The sequence below is a fragment of the Octopus sinensis genome, unplaced genomic scaffold (genome assembly GCF_006345805.1).
Source record: "Octopus sinensis unplaced genomic scaffold, ASM634580v1 Contig02042, whole genome shotgun sequence".
Taxonomy (NCBI): domain Eukaryota; kingdom Metazoa; phylum Mollusca; class Cephalopoda; order Octopoda; family Octopodidae; genus Octopus; species Octopus sinensis.
In genome coordinates this window covers 744,583-755,096 of record NW_021825323.1, presented here as the reverse complement: position 1 = coordinate 755,096, position 10,514 = coordinate 744,583, and the positions used below count along the sequence as shown (strand labels likewise).

Sequence of the window (10,514 nt, the reverse complement as noted above, 5' to 3'; positions counted from 1 at the left end):
TTTGCCTATCAGTGACTTAAAAGTCGGTATTGCTGGTGTAGATACTCCGAATAGTGATCGTTAACTTATTTAGCTTAATTTTTGATTTTTTTGTTTGTAATGTGTTTCTTTTGAATCAGTTCCGAAAAATATTATTAATTGAGATGAACGAAATACCAAAAATAGTTTAAATTTTAAAATTATGTTTGGATGCTTTATAGTATTGAAAATTATGTTTTATCATTCACTGTGATTTTAATTCGGAAAGGATATTCTGGTATACAAAGGAGGAATACTCGTATACAAAGGAAATGTGAATCCAATACTCGTTATCTAATTTTTCTTTTTATCAAACACACAAATATCTGGTTTTAACGTGACTGTCAGTTTGAAACGTCGTGTCTACTCTTATTTCAACACGGCTATTTGTCACAACCGACTGAACTATATGTACTTTTAACTTTTTGCCTTTCTTAATTTTAAAATTAGCAACATATACTTAAATGTGTACACCTAAAATTGTGTATGACTTATACAACTTATTTTAAATGAAGAGGTTATTTGATTATTTTTGTCACTACCTCTGATCATAGCTAGGGAGACTTGCTCGGCTAAATACCGGAGAGTGAAATCCAGCATTACAGAGTGACCGACGGATATCTGATTTAGTTCGCTATGCAGTGAGGTACGTCCAATTGTGTGACAACATGAGAGGAAATAATTGCCCCAAGAAATCTTGCAATCGTAATCATATGTGTTTTCCTTTTATCAAGAGTTGCGGGGTTCTTGCTCTTCTGAAGCACAGCTTTTCTTTCAAGGTCTGACAAAAATGAAATAGAATGCATTCGCTTTTATTAGAGATTGAAATTAGACCTCTTTCAGAACTATTTCTATAGAGATACAATTTTTATTTATGGGTTTCAAATGGATTCGTAAATTGGTTAAAATTCGGCGAATCACTAGATCAACAGCTTCAAACTCACACGGTTCGATGTCTATCAAACCGATATAAGTAGTTGCATAGTGACGGTGCGTATTCATTTATTGCTTTGAAGAGGTTTATTATACTTAACTTTGAATTTGCAGGATTCTCGACTTTTTCCTCACAATGCAAGCAATTGTTAACATTACCTTGTTTTTATTGACATTGCTAGCTCTTTCCTTAAAGACTCCCAGGTAACAATACCCAACACAACTATACAAAAATTTTGTATCTTTCACATAGAGCGAGTTAGTCTAGATTTTTCTGTGTTCCTTTTAAAGTCAACAGAATCAAAATTTTTATCGACATCTTCCATTATTTTTAAAACAGTATCCTTCTTCTCAAGATTTATTTTCAGGTCGTCAATAAACAATGGTTGGTTGAGTATGAGACTGCAAGCGGGTCACTTTGATATATACAAGTTTTCGGAAACCTCATTTTAAGCTCCTGCTTAACGGATTTATTACCAGAGTGAAGAAATGCGGAGAGGGTGAGTCTTCTAGTTTTAAAGTTCCAATTTTCTTATTGTTGAGTATGAAAATGACATTTTATTTTCTGATTAAAGCTTTCATAAAATTTGCGATTCACTTTGAAATTCCGTTTCGACGTAAGAATTCACGAAATTTTGACACGCTGGTTTATCACTGTTAGTTCCTTTGCGCCTTGGCATTGCCTTCTAGCTCCCATTTGATTATCCGGAATAAAAGCTTCAATATAGTATATAGGTTTTGTATTTACACACTTAATGACAAGTTTATACAATATAAGCGTGCAGGCTGGCCTTTAATAATCTGGGAATGTCACTTTTTTACTTTATGGGGTGAGGTGTGTTACTCATGTGTATAACCACTAAAATCTTTTCCTGCTTAGTTTAAAGCAAAAGTTGTCTTGTTGAAACGATTTTCATGAGTAGTAAGTTGAGATTTTTTCTTCCAAGATTTTGACTGTCTTCGATTAGACTCGATACGCGTGCCAGCTCATCCTTTCTGGATATTTTATATTCAAAGGAGCATAAAATGTTAATCGTCTTTTTTTGTTTTTAGATTGCTAAAAAAATTAAATTTTCTTTAAATTCCTTCTTTTCGTATTCTCTAGCCTTTGCTCTTTGTTAGGGGCTGCCCGTAATGTTTTTATATAAGCATTGCCCGGCATAAATTATATCCGTGATGTCACTTATGCTTGAAAATAAGTCGTCTTCTACTAATTCAGTAATACCGTGCTTCCTTAATGGGAAAGTTTGCTTGAAAATAAGAAAGATAATATATAGTTCGAGATCACTTTATTAAGTCAGTATTTAGCATTTTATATACAATTTTCTTTATGGGGTTACTTCCATTTTGCGAGAATGACTCAAGATCCTGGATTCGGAAATCAAACCCTTTTTGAATTGACTATGAATAGAAATTTCGGTCTTTGGCAATAAGTAATCTGAGATATCTACATTGTGTCTACCAGCACAGCCCTTGGAGAAAATAGGCTTTACATCTGATAAGTTATCCTAATTACAATATTATTCTAATTAAAAACAGAATTTTAATTTGTTTTTTTCAGAAAAAGGTTAATTCAGCCTTTCAACTTGACTATTAAAAAAATTTGTTTCTGAAATATTCCTTTATTTAGTTCACCCCAAAATGATATTGGGAATGAATCTGGCGCAATGATAACGCAAATTTTCCATATCTGTTAAAATTAGTAAGTTACATGACTATAGTAAAACACCCCTAAAATAAGATTGCAATTTACCTCCAAGTGAGCTAAAGTTCCTGCATTATTTTTCAAAAATCTTGTTTTCTGTAGTCTTGAAAATACCTCTGAACGGTATTATTCTGTAATTGTTGTATTCAAACAAATTCTTTACGATTATCAAATTTAATTTCGATTTTAATGAAATACATTAATCGGTCCCAGAACTAAAAAATTCCTTATTAAACTGGGGAACCTGGTAAGCAGAAGGAGAAATGATCATCGGGAACGGACATGGCTTTTCTAACGCATATCATTAGCCATCTTACTTGGGAATTGCCATTCCATCTTATCCTCTGCTGCTAATTAAATACTAAATAATTATGTCACTTTCCTATACGTTAATTAGAATTATAAATAAATTATCAAAAATTAAAATGATGTTACCTAACACACGCTAATTTAATTACGACAATATATGTTTTACATCGGCTTGTGTTTCACAATATCCTCTTGACATTTATTAAGTTCCTCTTTTTTCTCCCACGAAATAAAATAAGGGAAAAAGAAAGTCCATTATGGGCTATTCGTAGCTGTCTTAGGAAAACTGAAAAAAAATAGCCATCTTGCGTGGGAATTGCCATTCCAGCTTGTCCTCCGCCGATAATTAGTTACCAAGTTATCTGAAAAAATATGATCGATTATTTTCAGACTACCAGTAGGTTCTGGAGGGGTAAATTGGCCATCGATTAAAGCGTGAGTCTCGGGAATTCGATTGTCAATTTTGAAATAATCAATATCAATTAAATCTAATCAATTTCCGTCTTTTAATTGTTATATTCGCCACAGAGCCGTCTTTTGTGCATGCTTGTTTCTTATCGTTCGTTCCTGCGTTAAAATGAAAATTTATGTGAAATATATAATTTTTTTCTTAATGTTTAATGGTGAGAATTATTAAACCTGATTTATAAAGAAATAAAATTACATCCAATATATTTCGGGAACGTAAAGAATACAACATGCTATCTTGATGAAAATAAATCATGTTTTACTTATGGCTTCTGTTTTAAGCATTACAGCTACGAAGAAAAAAAATTTACCTATGGGTATGAAAAAAAAGTATTTTTGTAGATGCATGCAAGATAAAGGCTTGACTTCACTGTGGGCCGTTTGCAGTTCCAAAAATAAAGAATTTTTGTTCGTTTGCTGTAATGATTACGATTACTGTAATTATAACCTTGAATTGATCGTGTCGAATTCAGCTCCAGGTTTTCGTTCATGTCAATAATAAGCTTTAGTTAATAAAAACTTTGTAATAATTCTATCCTTCTTAGTGGGGGTCGGAGTTTTTGTTGCATCTGTTTTGTTTTTACTTATTAAAAAATATCGCAGAAAAAAGGTGAATTTTAAATGTTATTTTTTTAGAAAATAACAGCAAATTTTCAAAGCGTAAATACAATTCCTGGTTTAAACAATTTTTTTAATATTCACAGAATTTGAGCCACTTTATACGAGGACAGAGGCAAACAGAATAGAATTAATTTCAAGAATAAGCAATGGAAAATATGGCGATGTTTATTGCGGAATATGGCAGGGACAGACTGTGGCAATTAAAATTTTTGCATCTGATAAGGAAGATTCGTGGAATTCTGAATTAAGGCTTATGCAGACTAGATTTTTGCAGCACTCCAACATTCTTGCTTTATATTTTGCTGATAAAATACGAAATGGAGAAAAGTTTTGTCTTATAACCGAATATCACGAAAATGGCTCTCTGTTTGATTATTTGCGATCTAAAGTACTATCAAAACAAAATATGTTGGAAATCTCACTTTGCATTGCATCGGGTCTTGCATTTATTCATACGAAACTCGTTGGAATTAACAAACGGCCAGCAATTGCTCACAGAGACATCAAAAGTAAAAATCTACTCATTAAAAACGATCTCACATGTTGTATTGCAGACTTTGGTAGTGTTATTTTGTAAAATTATAATCTATCAGGTCTTGCAATCACAAGTGAAGAATATAATGGGGAAGAAGAACGCAAAAAGAACCGTTCTGTTGGGACACTTCGTTATATGGCGCCAGAACTATTAGTGAATGATCCAAACTCTTATTATTTCGACGCGTTGCTCAATTCTGACATATATGCTGTGGGATTAGTTTTTTGGGAAATTATATCTCGGACAATGATAGGAAACAATCAATGTCCACCAGCAATCCTTCCTTACTATGATTATATCGATAAGTCGCCGACTCAACAACAAATGAAGGAGCTTGTTTATGATAGAAAAATTCGTCCAACTTTGCCGTCAAATAATGATGATTATGTATAAGTATCGTAATATCTTATTAGGCATTGAACAATTTTTGTGAAATAGTCAAAATGTGTTGGACTCATGTTTTCGCAGCTCGAGTAAAGGCGATGACGATCAAAAAAATGCTTTCGAAAATCACTCGATGTGAGAGAATACGAAATTTGAAGTAATATGTTTTTATTGACACTATATTTATAAATATAAATTCTCTATTTTTTACTACCCGTGTAATCCTAAGATCATCTTATAATGACTAAACTCTGAGACGGTGCTGATCAAGCGTTGGTCTAAAATTGTTAATAACGCTTCTGATCTCAACGCGTCAAATATATTTGATCGTGCAAAAGTACCACTTGATTTAAAGATTGCACTTAATCAAGCAAGACAGTGTATGATTCAAAGATTTTATGTAAAACGACTAAATATGAGAATTTGAATATTTATTCATTTACGTAGCATCCATTAATTTGGATCACTTCATTCAATTCTTTAACATGGTTGCCTCATTCATAAAATTCGGTTAATTTATAATCAAAAATAGGTTTAAATAATTGTTAAAATCTTTTAGTCGCAGATCTTAATGTAAAAAATAGTTTTTTAAATTTAGGAACAAATGGAAATTGGAAGAAACAAGTTTTACTAGTAGAAAATGGTCAATATTTTAATCCAAAAATGCTAGTTATTCAGCTATTTAAGAACACGCAGCTAGAAAGCTGTCAGATAAGGGACGCAAAGCGTCGTCATATCAGAAAAGCTATAATTTGGGCAGTTTAATGTTCCATTCTAATCATGGTTGAAGGAGTATGTTTCCAGCAAATAATGGCGATCACAGCGTAATTAAAATATGTTTATTTTCAATTTCTGCGTGAAAAATATTCTAAGGGGGTGAATTTTTAGAAAATATTCGACCAAGATTTTGTTTTTGTCAAAAAGTCTAATTCCAGTAGTAGATATTTAGTTGTGGATGCCTCCGGAACTTGTTTGGTATAATTTTGAATAAAATTCTTTTAAGCCAACAATATTTGTGATGATTTTTTGTTTAGTTAGATTTTTGCGAGGATTAGATCATCAAAGCAGTTGGAAAAGAATATGAGTAGTTGTACACTTGATGATTTTGGTCTCATAATGTAATTAGTCGATTATAGTTATCCAAGCCCATATTTTTAATTTCTGGAGCTTGATAACTGCTCTGTAAGATACACGGAGACCAAATAGGACAGGCATAACTGAATGATGTCTAAATAAAATATGTTCAACATAAGAACGTAAAGATACACCCGGGTCAAAGGGGACCCTATAATTTTTAGCATACTGGCAATTCGAATTTATCTACGCGGATATATATACTTTAGGTGCAGAATTTGAATTGACGCCGATTGAAGGTGAAGAGAGTGACGAATTATTTGAATACAGAAGTTATCAAATAGTTTTTAAACTTGGGAAAAAAACGTTGATATGATTTTTGACAACAGTGGGAGTAAAAATACTAGCTGGACGAATTACTAAGTCATCAGGATAAGAAAGCAAGAGATAAGCTTCGCAAGAGGTTGCAAAAAATGAAATTAGTACGGAATTTTTATGGTCACCTGTTCTTTACACATAACTGGTTTTTAAATAAATGTAAATTCTTCATAGGTTTAGTAAATGCTTAAAAAACAAGATTTTTTCAGCAACATAGGAAACGAAAGATTAATGTTTGTCTGTGCTGGTTTCAGGTCAGACACCTGGAAAGACATAATGGTAGGAGTTATAAAGGCGTTGTGTAATTAGTTCTTTAAGTGTACCCTTTTGTTTATCCTGATTAGTCCAAGTCATGCTAATTCATTAAGTAACGCAAGCATTGACGATAAACTATTTATATAGAAAATTGAAGACAGAAAATTTTGTTGTGTTTCCTATAAAGATTGCTTTGATTAGTTCTAGTTTTCTGGGATGAATAATATAGACCAAAATGATAACACAATAATTATTTCTAAAAATCATTTAATGTTGAAATATTTCAGTTGTACGTATTTCACTGATTTTTCCTTAATTTTTTTTGTTTTATAATATAAAAGTGGGGAATTAGTGGGTTTGAAAACTATCTCAACTGATTATGTTCGGAATTAGTGGGTTTGTATTTCTTTGAGATTAAAGAAAAAAAAGCAAATCAAAGGTTTTTATTTGTTGTTCAAATATAACAAAAAACGTTTAAAACCAAACAAATTCGTCATTCTATTCTTCCTACTAATTTTAGGTCGGATTCCATGGCTGTTATTCTTTTCGCATGAGCCGCACACAAATTTGCTTTCTCGAATTTCTCACACATGAACTGTTCACTTGCAATCTAAAAAATGTTTGAAATTTAAATTTTTAATATTCGATTAACAAAAAATTGATAATTAAAACCTGTAGAGCTGATAGAGCTTTTAGAGATATTTTCAGTGAGGAGTTTTTTTCTCGAACTACGTCTTTGACTAAGGTTTGAAAGGCTTTTTTATTAATGCACATTTTTGACTCAGATTTCGATTTTTTATTTTTTTTATTTATATTTCTTGCTGTAATTAAATGTGGCGCGTTCTCTTGTATTTTATCTGGTTTTATATGATAGGTTAAGGAAAAAATCCTGGAATGAACTTGACTGTTGAACTTTTCTATTTGTTCTTGAGTTTGTTTTTCAAATTGTTTATTTTGAGGCCAGGAACGTTGATGCATTTTTTTAAGTCTTGCCATCTAAAACAACCCACGTAAAACAATAACAAACAACTAAAATATTTTCCCTCTAACATAATTATTTTAGGTTTTCCATTGTGTAAATATTTAAAACTTTTAACTTTGTTTTTAAATAAAGTAAACTTTATTAAAATAACTTGAAAGACAACTTATAACACAAAAACCATTAATTCTTTTATTTTTATTCATAAAACAATGTTTTTTCATTGTTTGAAAAATAGATCGAGTTACAAATGATTCAAAAATGACTTAAAATATAAATTTTCGAAAGAATACACACACAAATTAAGTCACTTTCTTTCATTTTGTGTTTTCTCAAACAATTGCTTTCTTTGCTTGTCATTTAAGAATATCATTGTAAAAGCCATCTTAGTTTTTTGTTCTTTAAAGTCATTTTTTAATCATTGATTGTTCTTATCACGTATAAATTTCTGAATTTGAGACATGTAATCGACATTTAGACGGATTCTCATCTAAAAAATTAAAAAAATCCTCAAACATCCGTCAGTCCCAATATAGAGTAAAGTTGGATTGATTTCATGCCTATAGTTTTAAATATTCAACCTCAGTTTCAATTTTTAATATAATCTTCATTAAAAAATGTCGATATCTATACATTTATCAATATATTGGATTTTTAATGATGATTTTTTGTAAAATTAATGAATGCAGAATTTTAAAATGCGCATAATTCGACCTCAGTTTTAGTTTTTAATATAATCTTTGAATTTAACGTGATCCGCAGACTCCAATTGTGATCTCGTTCATTATCATAAAACATTATAAATAGGGCTTTCCTGTAATTCTACTGTAGCTAAGACTGGTCTCAAATAAGCTTATGGTCTAAATGTGTATAAAATTTAATCAATTATTTAATTAAAATAACCGCCTATGACTGCTATAAAACCGTATCAAACGCTAGTACATGATGCAACAATGCGGAAATAAATTATGCGGAGATTTGTATAATAGCGACTCGGGTATATCAAACTTGAAATTTTTTATAACACCATCAAAGGTTATTCGGAACGAAGGTTCAAAATCAGAGTTGTACACAAAATGTAATTTTTGCGGAGAACTTATCGAAACAAACCAAGATATGATAATTCATAAACAAATTTTACATGAAACAGAAAATCCTTTTTTGTGTTTGAAATGCGGGCAACGCTTCAGTAGTTACGCAGCCAGATGGAGGCACAAACATGCTCACATTACAGTTAAGTCATTTAAATGCTATTTATGTCAAGCAACTTTTTCTCAGAATGGAAATTTGCACAGGCATATCAGAAAAATCCACTATAAACTTTCTGTAAAGAAATACCACGAAATGATTAACAAGACAAAATCAAAAAGATCAGAAATTTGATTTTTAATATATTTTTTATCAAAAACAAAGACGTCCTTCGAAAAAATAAGAACCAAAAAGACAACCAACGAAAAAGAATAGGACTTGCTGATTAAAATTTAAACATGATTGAGAGCCATTTGCACAAATGACATTAAGGCACCCATCTCGAGTACAAATATAAAGATTATCCGCCTCGTTAGGTAACGCGTTAATATCGCCTCATTGGATAAGATTACTGATATTTGAGTGTAATTAAGCAACTACAAATGTTGCATTGACTTAAAAAACTCAATTTTCTCTATTTAGGCTAGTGTTTCGGTTCTTAATATGTCACATGCCTCAGCGATTACTATGCCCGACCCGTTACCTCTGGACCAGGGACCTCATCCTCGCTCGGTGATCTTTTCACAAGCCCACACAAGATCGCACCGGGTGGCTAGCCGCTTTTGACGGGGCATTTACAGACGGACAGAGGTTCAGCTTGATAAGGTCTTCCAGAGGAGCCGGACCGGGGCGTTCGAGACACACCCTTCCAAACGCGGAAAATCGTTTGTATAGGATGTGACCTGCGCAGTCACCTACGTGCCTACTTTCCTAAAGCTCTTGGCGGCGAATCTGCGACACGTCTTTCTAGGACAGAGGATTGTAAAATCAAAAACCATGCCTTCATTTCGGAGCCTTTCTCTTTTGTCCCCTTCCCTTTGAGACGAGCGGTATCATTGGTGGTAATCTCCAATTTTAGTCAATGTATAAATCTCGACGTATAAACAATAGATTTTAATTATTTTTTCATTATTTATTAATTTAAGTTAATTTTAATGGGATTGTCTATTGGATTGTCTGGACTTTTATATTTTTAAAGAATAAAAATTAAGCCGAAAAATCCTATTTGTTAACTATTAGGAGCAGAAATTCTTGAAATATCTTCTCTTTATCAACTAACGAGGTCCGCCACGTGAATTCGTCCAAATAAGACTCAAACAACAATCGCGATGTTCCTAAAATAAATTTACAAGTTCTACCAAATTGCCTCTTTAGCATTCTCTTCGCTCGCATCCATTTGCTACAATATTTTGAGTATGGATGGAGCGGTCCAAAGGGTCAACAAAATGCTCGGAGTGATTTATCACAGAATGTGAATAAATCCCTCCTCCAATCTGCGCAATCCCATTATAGGCTGCCCAACCATCAGTAATGATATGGATGCCGGGAAGTACTCGTCGAACGATAACTTCATTAAGTGTTTCAGCTGTTCTGTCTAAAGGATAAATGGGAAAAAGAACCTGCAACTTCTTCAAAAAAGCACTTTCTAGTTTCCCTGTCTATTCCACCCAATACCTAATGGCCTGGTCGCCAATGACCTCGATGGTACTTTCTGTGAAAAAATTTACACTCGTCGATTTCCACTATCGACTCTTCTAAAAATTAAAATTAAATGAATTACGTAATGTATCTTCATTAACCACGAGTCCCCTAAGTTTAATAGGAGC

The 10,514-nt window shown here is 32.3% G+C and overlaps 1 pseudogene; it reads left to right on the top strand.

Moving 5' to 3' along the window:
• The first annotated feature begins 1,977 nt into the window (after positions 1-1,977).
• LOC115227176 lies at positions 1,978-4,982 on the top strand (annotated as a pseudogene).
• The last annotated feature ends 5,532 nt before the right edge of the window (positions 4,983-10,514 follow it).